Raw genomic sequence first — 12,934 nt, 5'->3', positions numbered from 1 at the left:
TCTACTATCTCTTTCAATAAATTGCAGGTTGATCTACAAAACTAGATTATGCTTTTGTTTCCCAATCAAATTTTGGATCTACAAGATGGATACAAATATTTGGGATTTCACTTAAAACCAAATAGTTATGGTTAAAATGAACAAATATGGCTGACTGAAAGGATTCAAAATCATATAAATATGTGGTGTAATAGATGGTTATCTATTGGGGGTAGACTCACTTTGATTGAAACTATTTTGGAAGCCATACCTTTTTTTTGGCTTTCTTTAGCTCACATACCCAAGAGTGTGCTCGAAAAAATAAGGAAAAAATGTTTCACTTTTCTATGGAAAAGGAAAAGGGACGAAAATGGTATTCCACTTACAACTTGGATGTCCATTCCTAAGCCAAAACATGAGGGAGGCTAGGATCTTAAAAATATTCATTGTTTTGGAGTAGCTTTCATAGCGAAGAGTGTTTGGAGGCTTATTTCAACAAACGGTATGTGGTATAACACTCTCATCAAAAATATATTTCTCCAAAATATATTGTATAATGGATCTAATGTTCAGTAAAAACTTCACATAATGTGCCTATTGTTTGAAAGGTTATTCTTTCATTCCCTATTATAGGACTTTGGCTAACTTGGAAAGTGGGGAATAGCAAAAATATTCAAGTGGGAGTGGATCCATGGGTTGTTTTCCAGGATAATTCTCTTCTTCCTATGGATTTAATCAATTTGTTATTAGAGAAAGGTATTACTACTCTTTCCCTTGTTTATATTAATGCTACAAATATTTCAACAAGGGTTGAAAAATGTTGATAGGATTGGTTTGACTAAAAGAGACTATGAAATCTAGTGTGACTATATTAATACACTAAAGTGGATTCATGTTAGTGTCAGCAATGAGGAACATAGTTTGGTATGGTCAAATAATATTGCCAAACGTGTGTGCATTATTAGCTTGGGATATAAGACTTTATTTCCAAATATGGACCATGATGTTGATTGTTGATGGTGGAAGAGTTTCAAGAAGATTCATGTTCCCCATAAGACAAAAAAAATTATGTGGCTTGCACTCCAAAATAAGTCGTTGACTTGGGATGTGCTTCAAAAAATGAGTTGGCAAGGTCTTGGATGTTCCCCTTTGTGTTATATGGATTTGAAAAATATTGATCACATTTTAAAGACTTGCCCATACACTATAAAAGTTTGGTATGATATAGAAATATTGACTCTTCAGAGAAATGTATGGGTTGGTTGTACATTATTGCTTTGTTTTGAAAGTTGGTATCACCATGGGGCTTTACTCAACTATAAGTCTCTACCACTTCTTATTGCTTGGGAAATATGATTGGCTAAAAATGCTGATGTTTTCCAAAACAAATCAATCCCTTCTTTTCAATGCTCATCTTAGATTATATATCCATTTTTACCCACTTCAAGAATATAAGAAAGGTGAAATTTCGAGGCTTCGTAACTCTCCATTTCATTGATAAAACTTATCTATGGGGTTTTTATGATGGGTTGTGTGCTGGTAATCCTAGTTTTTTTGAGTTAGGAGGAATATTATTTTTTTATCCCAAACATTATCACTTTCAGCATTGGATTGAGTAGTGGTACAAATAACTTTATAGAGATCATGGCTTGTAAACTTTGGCTAACTTTGGCAAAGGAAGATAAGTTTTAATTCTTTGGAGATTAAAAAGTCATAATCAAATGGAAAAATGGGATCTATAGAGTGGAATATTTTTGTCTATCTTCATAGGATGTCTCTTTCCTTTGGTTATATGTCCCTTGTTCATGTTTATAGAGAGTATAACTAAGAAGTGGATGCACTTTCTCTTAAGGAAATTTTACAACTACTTGTGAATAGATGGGATATTACTAAACACTTTGTAAATTCTTTCTTGCCAGCAAACACCCTCTCAGTGATTAATCAATCTTGATCCTCTTTGTTCTCTCTTTTCTGTTATGTTTTTTCTTTTTGAACTTTGGGGTCTTTTCTTTCCCTAGTGGCCTTCCTAGAAGCTATTTTTGGCTTTTCTTCCCTATTGCCTACTATTTTATGCCTTTTAGTGGTAGTGGTGATGCTCTTATCACCTTTCTTTTCCATTTTTTCTTTGTCCTTTATCTAATTTTTTCTTCCATGCAAATCTTTTCAGCTTCTACATTATATAACCTTATTTTAATAATATGATCTTACAATTATTTTTTCAAGAGAAAAAAAAACTCTATAAGATAAAATATAAACACTAACCCCTTGGAAACAAAATCTAGTCAGAATCATGCCAAATTCATCATGAAATTGAAGGTAGATTTGGCCAACTAACAGTCTCTAGTTCTAGATAACTCTGTTATTCTTCTATCTCTTCTCAATATAAGAAGACTGTTCTTCAATATCTTTATAGGATAAATAAAAAATAAATATGGCTCACATGGTTTAGCCAAATCCTATGATAAGGAAACTTCAAATTGTTAGCACTACATGTTCTTCGTACTTGTCTTACTTGCCTTTTAGACCAAAAATATGTCAATAATGTAAATTAATCAATAGGTTGTGATGCAACTTAAATATAAAACTTGGTTGATATGCCCATATGTAAAAACCTTATGATATCAAGTGCTTATGTATAATCTAGTACCTAGAGACATACACAACACACAAAAATGGCCACAAATGTGTGCTATAAAAGAACATGAAGTTAAGAACTATGTAACAATAAGTTTTTTAGACTAGTAAAACATAAATTATCAAAAAAATAGAGTTGTAGATAGATTATTTGTCATTCTAAAGTTTAATGAAATGGCTCAAAATATAATTTTGATCCATGGAAAATAAATTAAATGTTGGAATCAAGGAACACTGAGAGGGGGAGTGAATCAGTGTTCTACTAGTTATCTGATTTTCAAATTTAACTTTAAGCCACCAGAAGCATAAGCATAAAACTAAAATGCAGAAACTTAAAATAACCAACCATAAAATCATAACACCAAGATTTTTATGTGGAAACCCAAATGGGAAAAGTCGTGGTCAGATTTGAACCCACAATATTATTCTACTATGGCCCGTAGAAAAACAATATTAAACAATATGGGGAATGCACGGGCATTTAGGCACACTGCCTACAACTTATAACTCAATTAAAATAAGGGCTACAACCTCGAAAGTCTCATTGCCTTACAGATCAATTACAAAGATGGATTACAATGAATGAACTCCAAAATAGCATCTACAATTCCGGGATGAGTTTAGGTTAACTGCCAAATACTCTTACCATATCAACTTTGCTTTTATGCTATGTTCACTATCTCAGTCAACTACCGGATCAAGAATGCAGATGTGAAACTACGCCAAAATGGATTCTTGATCGCCACTCGGTCGCATATCAATCATACCATACATCAAAAAGGTCTTCTACACCGGTCTTATATATCCACAATCACAAAATAGATCATTCACCACTTGTCGGCCTACTAATGTAAGAGGTAGTCATATGTCAGCTTGACCGAATCACCAAAAATGATGATAAAGTGATGTCTCTATGTCGGCCCAATCATCCTATACACGATTCACAACACCACAATTTCTGGAAAGCTTTCGGACCAAAACTACTTTGTTCAACTTGAAATACCGGTTAACTGGCTACCAGTTGATGTCCACTTCTGCATATTAAGATCTGTGATTATCGAATGGAAATATTATGAAGAGTTTCCATCAATGACAACCCGAAACCACTAATCAAGCATCAACAACCATCAGATGAGTGTCAATTTCACACATTAAAATCATTAAATAGTAAAAAATTATGCATATAAATCTAGTAGACAAGTGAAAAATCATATTATATCTTGTTAATCTTGTTTCTCTTTTACTCAAACATAGATTTAAATAATCAAGATCTTTATATGACCAAACACTTTTATTAATCTAGAAATGAACTTTAAGCATCATATGATATTATTGGAAATCTTTTACAATTACTACAATAGTAAACTAATCATAAACATTAATAAGATAGAAAATGTAGCCTAGAGATTTTTGAAATATACTAAAACTATTAGAGACCTATGGAGATATCTATATCATGGGTATGTGCAGGATCGTGAGGGGCCAAAAAGTAGTGATATCATGACTAAAAACCTACTTGATAGGCTAATTCAAAAATATCCATACCTTTCAAATAGTATCACATTTTTTGAATTCAAAACATGTCTCACATTCTATGCTTTGTAAACTATAGGATTAAAAAATAATAATAATAATTTCATAAACTTTTGACCAAGTTATGGTGGTTAGACATTTTTATATTTTTAAAAATTTGTAGTAAGAAAATCATAATTAATTATTTGTTTCAAAAAAAAAAATATGTGTCACATACAAACATTATTCTTGTACTTATATCTAAAATATTATTGAAAAATGTTATGATTTGATTTTGGTTAGATGGTCAGGCAAACACCTGCTTCTTATCTTTTTCACGAAATTTTAGTACTATTGCATTGAAATTTCAATTTTTTGTCAAATAGATTTCTTTTGTAGAAAAAAACTAGTAGCCTAGAAACTATTTTCAGTTTACTATAGATCCTATTCTTACATATTTTTGAAATAATGTTGGTAAATTATTCAAATTTTTATGTCTTGTTGCCTAACCCTATTTTTTCTGATTTTTATTGTCACTTAAGGGCCTGTTTGGACCACCATGACCCTGCACATACCCTCATGGAGAGCAACCCTTCTTGAAAGCACCTTCTCCAAATTTTCAAAATAAATATTCATACACTACTTCAAACTTGAAAGTAAAATTTGATACCCTAGAAGAAATTATACAAATTCAACCAAGAGATTTTTATTTGCCTCAAAGGCCAACCAAGAGATCAACACCTTCTATGAAAAGAGACCAAGTATTTATAATAAAGCATCTACTCTAGATTGTATATAATGTTGACATCTTTCATAATTCACAACTTTACATTCTTGGGAAAATAAGAAGAGATTTGTTACGAGCATATGTTTCTATTCAATATTTATGATGATAAAAAGATTGATTTTAGTCGGGCCTCAAAAAGATCTAATTTTATCTCTTTGCATAATAATTTCAAATTTTCACTTTAGTTAAGTACAAAATTAATTCATCAACTTTGTTGCAGCCATCTCTTTGTTGAGATATTTATTATTTTTAACATGTTGCACACTTAGACCACTTTTTATCTTGTAAAGAAGAAAAAATGTTTTCAAATATATATGTGCTAAGTTTCTACAAATACTTAATATCCTTTTCCTAGATAATATTCATCATAGCTAAATAGATACTCAACAAAATCACTATTCTTCTTTAATTTCAAAAGACCATGACAACATTTATGATCTTTTATTTAATTTTCAACTATTCATCTTCTCAAAATGATCCTTAATTCAATTTCCATTCTGAAAAACTTCCCCAAAATCCCATTTAATTTTAAATGCCAAAAGAGAATTATAGTCAATTAATTAGTTTGAACTTTGACATGAGATCAATGACCTAGATTGATAGGAGGATGAAGTAAAGAAAAGTATGACATTACCCTTTATCATTTCATCTACTTGAATGGAAATTCAACATATCACCATAGCCATGGTATAAATATAGGCTTGAAAATCTATCACATAATAATATTGGGTACATTACATTTTCCATCTAAAATCCACATGGCATCGCATCATTTATTATCATAGAAGAAAGCATTTTAATGATTTTCCTTTAATCAATTTTCAACACCGCACATCCATTGACATTCCAGTGAGCATATCTCCAACATATCACCACAACTACTAAAATCCACCTAAAATTAATGTTTGACATGTTAATTGTCATAATGTCAACAACTAGGGATAAAATGGGCAAACCCAAAGAACCAAGCCACCTCCTTTTGATATTTTATTTAAATTCACAAGAACATGGCACTTAACATGAAGGTTGTGGTGAACAAATGCACTGGTCACCTACATAATAACCTACATAATACTTCAGCAAGTGTTGTTTGGCAATGTTTTACTACTTCTTGATAGTGCAAGACCAAAAGAGTTCTTGTGTATCCATCCCTTGACCAATGAGACCTTCACATATAGACCCAATATTACTCAAGGTGAAATGCCCATCAAGAAGATCAAATAATCCACCATCATCGAAACAAGATCAATGGTATTGCAAGTTATGCCTCAATATAAAAGTAGCAAGAAAATAATAACTTGCCAATGCATAAACCAACCAGTATTGCAATAAAAATTTGCCATGTAGAAATCCAAATTAATTTTGTACTTTATTACTACTTTCTTTCCTACATGCATCTACAAGTAAGAATCATAAATTGTTTGCCCTGATTTTCATGATATGCTCACACAAATGCGCCCACCTTCAAGAATGATAAATGGTTCACCCTATTTTTCATGACATGTTCACAAATGGACTCACCTTCAACAACATATAGTCAAAATGGAATAAATCATTTTCTTTAAAAATGCAACATGGGGTCAAAGAATTGTAATTTAATTAGTTGAGCACATGGTGGGGATGATAGTATGTGATCGAAAAAGTCATTCATCAAGGTTCAAATTTTTGGAAGCACATTGAAGTCAAATTCGACATCCTTGAAAGATTAAATCCCCTACACATGACTTCTTTGACGAAAGCGACTTTCTCATTTAGATGTATACTTACTCACATTGTTATAATCTACACCCTAAATAATCCCCACTTTTTTCCATTAAATAATGACAGTGGGGAATGCACAAGAAAGAGAGTCCAAGTGAGATGGTGGAGACGAAACATCCAATGATGGGACATTCTTGATGCAAACTGCTACATCACTATAATCTCTACAACTGTTTTCCAACTCTCCATTAAGGACAAGAAAAAGGTTATGTTCGATGTGCAGTGCAAACAACAATTTTACACGCGAACGTAGTTTATCTTGACTGAATTTTAAAAGCAAACATTTATGCTTCGATGTGAACCTTTCTTCGTTTTGAAGGGCCCAGCATTTATTCCCTTTACCTTAGGCTCTACGTATTGCACACAGAATCATAATAACGGTGTTCACTAAAAGGTGCGCATTTTTTCAATCGTGAGAGCTTGGAGTGAATTCCACAGAGCTCGGGGTGCATCTGTACAACATTTTTGAGAAAATTTGCACATATTTTAAGCAATTTTCTTATATGTGAGATGTGGAAAAAAAATTAATATACTTAAAAAGTATTTATTAAAATATAAACTGAAAAGGGAATAAAACTGTCAAAATTTGCAATTCCATTATTAAAGAAAATCACATAAATTAATTTATTTTTTTATTCAAAATAAAATAATTTATAAAATTTATTCATTTTATTTTAGATTTATTTTTAATGTAATATACTTGTTTTAAAATACATATAGAATAATTAAGTTGAGCAAAAGTCATTAGTAGAGAGTTATGTTATGGCTAGAATATTGGTCAGTGTTAAGAAAGTATCTTAACTATTGGACCATGAAAACCTATTTTGTATATAATTTATTTGTTTTATTTTTAAAATAATATTGATGTATTACATTTGATTTCTTATCTATATAGTGAGAGGGACAATAATTATGTTGAGGAGAGGTCAGTAATGGAGAGCTAAGTTATGACTAGAACTTTGGTTAGTATCAAGATAGAGTCTTGACTATTATATCAAGTATGTAATTTATTATTTTTATTTATTCTGTTATAAAACATATCTTTTATGTAATACGAAGATAGATAGATAGATAGATAGATAGATAGAGGTCGCTAGTGAAGAGTAAAGTAAGACTTTATGGTTAGAGCCTTGATTACTATTAAAAAAGTGTCTTGACTATTACACCATGAAAATTCATTTTGTACTTAATTTGTTATTAGTTTTGCCTAGAAGTGTAGGCTAGACTATGATTCTAATAAAAATCAAGAAGTAAAATCTTGAAATAAATCTTTTTCAAATTTCTTAAATGTTTGAGGATGAAAATTAAACATTTTTCATAGGATAATAACAAAAAAGAAACATTTTATCTTTGCAATGTTGGTCATATTTGTTACTCACAAAATGTGGAAAAAGATCAGCATTTTGTGGACGCATAAGAATACTATTTCTAATGAAAAATATAGTAACTTATTTACCTATAGAATCTATCTATAAAATTATTTTTCTTCGCTACTATTAAAATATACATTAAAGAAATGTATAGTGAATGCATCTTTATTCTCCTACTTGATACCATAACGTATTTATCTAATTCAAAATTTCTTTGATGACAATCTTGAGCCATCTATTTACTTTCATTGATTCAATTAATTTGTGAGTTCTCTATAATACACAATGTAATTCTCCTTTGATATTTTTTCTCCATAGCTTGCATTAATTCTAGGATTTGTGATTTATTGTGACGTTGTTTTGGCCCACCCTAATAAACCTTGGATTTGCCTCTATATTTCATATTTAAATTTGTACTTTTATTATTTTTTAATTTATTTACTTATGAAAATTCTTCATATTTCCTCATCTTGTAATATTTTACAACCATAACACTTTATTTATGAAATGAACCACACAAAAATATGATGTTTCTACTATCAAAAATGACCTTTTTAAAACTATACCACACTACTTGTATGGTAGACTTCTCGAGCTAACCAAATTTCTTTGTATTCTTGAGATGGTAAAAACTACAAACTAATGAATGATAGAAATAACCTATTGAAATGAACAATAATTGTTTGCATTTTTATGTTTAAAAGAACTTGTCTAGTCAACCAAACTTCTTCTCACATGTAAGACTTCTCCACTTGTCTTCTAATGATTTTTTAATTATATTTATTTTATTTCTAATTTATTTCATTATTTTTTCAATATTTAAAAGTTTAATTTTATTTATTTATTTATTTCTAACATTTAAAAATGTTATTTTTTAATATTTAAAATTTGTTACATTATTTTTGTTTTTACATCTAAAAATTTATTATATTGTCTTATATTATATTAATTCATAGTCATAGTATTTAGTCACTTGAAACTAATCATTCTATCATTAAATCTAGCATTTTTAAAAGCATATCACACTCTACTTCATGTGTCAAACTTCAAGAGCTATTTAAATTTGTTTTTGCATGTTAGAAAGGCCCTATTGAACTTATCACAACCCATGTTAGAAATGCCCTATTGAACTTATCACAACCCATGTTAGAAAGGCCCTAAACCCTTGTGAGCCATCTTCCCATGTATGTTTCTTTTTCTTTTTCATGTCTCTTTGATAATTTCTTTTATATCTAGTAATCTAAATATGTTTTTAAATTAATAAAATGACTAATTGAGTATAAATGTAATAAAATTATAATATTTAAAAATAGATATAATTTTAAAATTGATAATAAATAAAATTATAAAATTATAAATTAATTAATTATGATTAAATTATTAAAATTTAAATTGAAAAATTACTAAAGTTATAGTTAAAAGGGTTTAGTTTGAGTGGTTATTTAGCATAGAATTATTATTGTCGAAATTCAATTTTAAATTTTCATATTGACATTTCAAGATGTATTTCTAAGAAATACATCTTGAAATGTATCATATTCTATCAACTCAAAGCTATTCTAACATAATCAATCACGTCTTATAAATCATGCCTATATTTATATTAAAAAATCAGTAAGTTAGAAAAACTAAAATTACAAAACTAAACATATATCGAATTAGTAAATTTAACAAAATTAAAAATGACAAATCTTAAAACTATAAATTAAAATTTTATTACAAATTAATATAATGATTTGTATTCATTGTATTTGCAGATATAATTTCAAGTTAGAATCATAGAAGATCAAATAAACTACTCTCCAATTTAATTTGGTAAAACTTGAAAAATAAAGAAGATCAAATAAACTCTTCTTCCATTTAAAATCTCGAATTGAAATTGATAGAATTTCAAAAATAAACATTAGTTTCTTTAAAATAATATAAGAATAAAAATTTATGTTCTTTTCATAACCAACCATGAAATAGAAGCTTTCTTTCTTAATTTGGAATTTCTGAAAGTTGCGCTCTTTGGATTCATTTTCCAACTGATACTCTGAAAAGGAAACGTCTGAAAATCGATACATTTTTCATCTTCACTCTTTCATATAAATACAATTATTTCTATCGTTTTCAAGCTTTCCAATCAAAGACAAGAAAATGGCTGCGTTTGGTTGTTTGGTGTGCAATTTTTCACGCAAACATGGCGATGAAACCCTTATAATCACCACTTCAATATAATTATCCACCCCAATAATTCAATACAATTATTACCACTTCTGTTAACGACACTAATTCATAATTTTATGAATGCTCTCAACAATGAAGGAGCTGTTTTGCAAGGTAAGAGAGGTTTCAACAAACAATTTTGATGAAATCCCCCACCTGCAACTTCTATCTTGGACTATCCTAGTGGTCATCATAGTAAGAAGAAATGTTTAAGAATTTTGAGTGCTAGAAAAGTGTGTAACCCCTAAATCCACCCCTTCTATTCCACCTACTCTCCAAGGGGTGAAAACCACTCCCAATACTCTCCTTTTTGTGCATAGCCTTGTTGCAATTGGTATGTACTAATCCTTTGAGCTTGCTAAAAAAGGAAAAAAATACTTTACACCCTTGGCTAAGAAAGTCAAGAAAAACTAGGCCTAGCCCCATATTGAGATAAGTCGGCCCAGGCTAGCAGGGAGAAAGAGAAGAGAGAGGCAAGATTATAGAACAAGGAAAAAATGAAATGGAAGTGGATGAACTAGAGGAAGATACTAAAATGAAGGAGGAGTTTGAAGATTCTGAGGAGTGTTATCAAGAATTTTGAAGGAGACAGACTGGAGTTTTGTTCCCAAAGGATTTTAGCTAATTGTAATCTGTAACCCCAAAGGTGGTCCTATTGAGGTGGAAATTAGATTAATTTTGGATCTAGTCTAACTAATTAAATCAGAAAGAAATGTGATACATTATAATAGAGAAACAAGATAGATTTCTTTGTATTAATATATTATAATGCAAAGTGCATTCCTTATATCTCCTTTATCATATATATCTTTTATCTATCAACCTAGTATTTCTCTTAGTTATCCATAATCACTTAGTGACTATCCATCCTACCTATACTTATATCTCCCTTTAGGGTCGTAACCCTTTGATGGTAGCTTTCTAATCTATTCTATAATTCTATTGCCAAATTACACCCTTATCTCTCTAGACCAATGTATGTAGCCTGTTTTTAGTCAACATCATCCCCTCGACAAAACTTTGTCTTGTCCTCAAGTCAACTAATTTTATTATGTGGTAGCATATCTTGATAAATGACTTGCAAATTTTGAAAATATTAATCCCATTGTCTCTTCACCATCTGCTCACATTTAATGTATATTATTACAATATGTCAGAAGGAAATATAATTTTTTTTTTTGGCTTATTCTCCTATACTGTGTCAAACCTTGTGTCAAACCTTCGTAGGGTTCTATGCCATAATTTCGTGCAAGGTTCCCCATCCTATTCTTTGAATCGATTTGAATTTCTTATGGTATGTAATTTATGTTCAAAGGTATATTTGAGTAGTCATGCAAAATTTCCATGGTTCAGTATGGTGGGCTTACTTAGTGTACATTTGGATTTAGGTATAATTCTACTCTGGTTTGATTTATGTAGTGATTTTGATCTATTATATATCAAGAATACTCTTCAGAATAAATATACTATACATGTTACAATATCGGGTTCATTATGCATCCATGTCCCCAACATTTTATCATCGTTTGTACTCTCAGCATCATTGTCTAGTTCTAGTTCCCCCTCAATGTTGAAGTTTTCTTCTTTGTGTCCCTCTAGAAGGCTAGAAATGGTGTATAATTTACTCTTCGCATCTTCCCTACTATGCTCTTCGGCTATTTATTCAACATAATATGTATCTTCCAAGCCAGCTAGGAAAATTCTAAAAGTCTAGTTATCATCAATAAAGGATATTTCTTCTTTTCGAGAATTTATTATCCCATTTGCATTGATGAACCATCTAAGCCCCAATGTTGACTAGAATGTGTGAAAGGGTTCTTTCATTTGGAATACCTCAGAATCAGCATAATTTTTCATACCTTGCACTCTTACTTCTACATTCTTCCATGTCCCTAGTTGATTCATATCATATTTATCTACTCTAGGCATATGTTCATGAGAGTTTCCCTTAGATTTGGTCTACCTAATTTCTCCCATGTAGTAAATGATATAATGTTTAATTCTACAACGAGATCTACCATTACATATTTTACTTTGTATTTGTTAAGTGGAACATTAATAAGTAAAGGACCATTCTTCCAATTCTAAAGTTAGGATAAGTGGTTCATTTGAGGTCTCTTATTCCAGTATTTCCCTAATTGTTTTAATTTTACAACTAAATCAGTGTTTTTTAGTATTGTTATCATATCTTTAAGGTTTTGGACATCATACTCAGTAAAACAAGTCACTTCCTATTGTAATTATTATTTGATTGTCTTATTTTCTTCTTCTACCACCCTATCATGTTGTCTTTTATATAGTTTAAATAAGACAGGTTCTTCTTCCTCTTCTCCTTCTTCTGCCAAGCTACTATATTCTTCAAAGCCTTCTTCTGTTATTGAATTTTTTTCTTTCTCGATGTATGTCCCTTGTCTAGTCACAACATAGGCTTCTTCTTGGTTTTATTTTTCATCTTCTGCTTCACTAATAGTTCTTCTCCAAAGTTACCTTCTTGTGATGTGTCAAAGATCCATAGATCCATTCTATGGTAGCTTATAATACCTTAAGGTGGTACTCTCTAGATTACATTGCCCCCCCTTTGTAGTCATCACTCTAGGAAGGTTTCTCTACATCTCTATGGAACACTTCAAATTTTTTATAATTAAATAGTGTAGTCTTCGCCTTTGTAAAATGCACACATTTA

The sequence above is a fragment of the Cryptomeria japonica genome, chromosome 2 (assembly GCF_030272615.1).
Source record: "Cryptomeria japonica chromosome 2, Sugi_1.0, whole genome shotgun sequence".
Taxonomy (NCBI): domain Eukaryota; kingdom Viridiplantae; phylum Streptophyta; class Pinopsida; order Cupressales; family Cupressaceae; genus Cryptomeria; species Cryptomeria japonica.
This window is presented reverse-complemented; position numbering follows the sequence as displayed.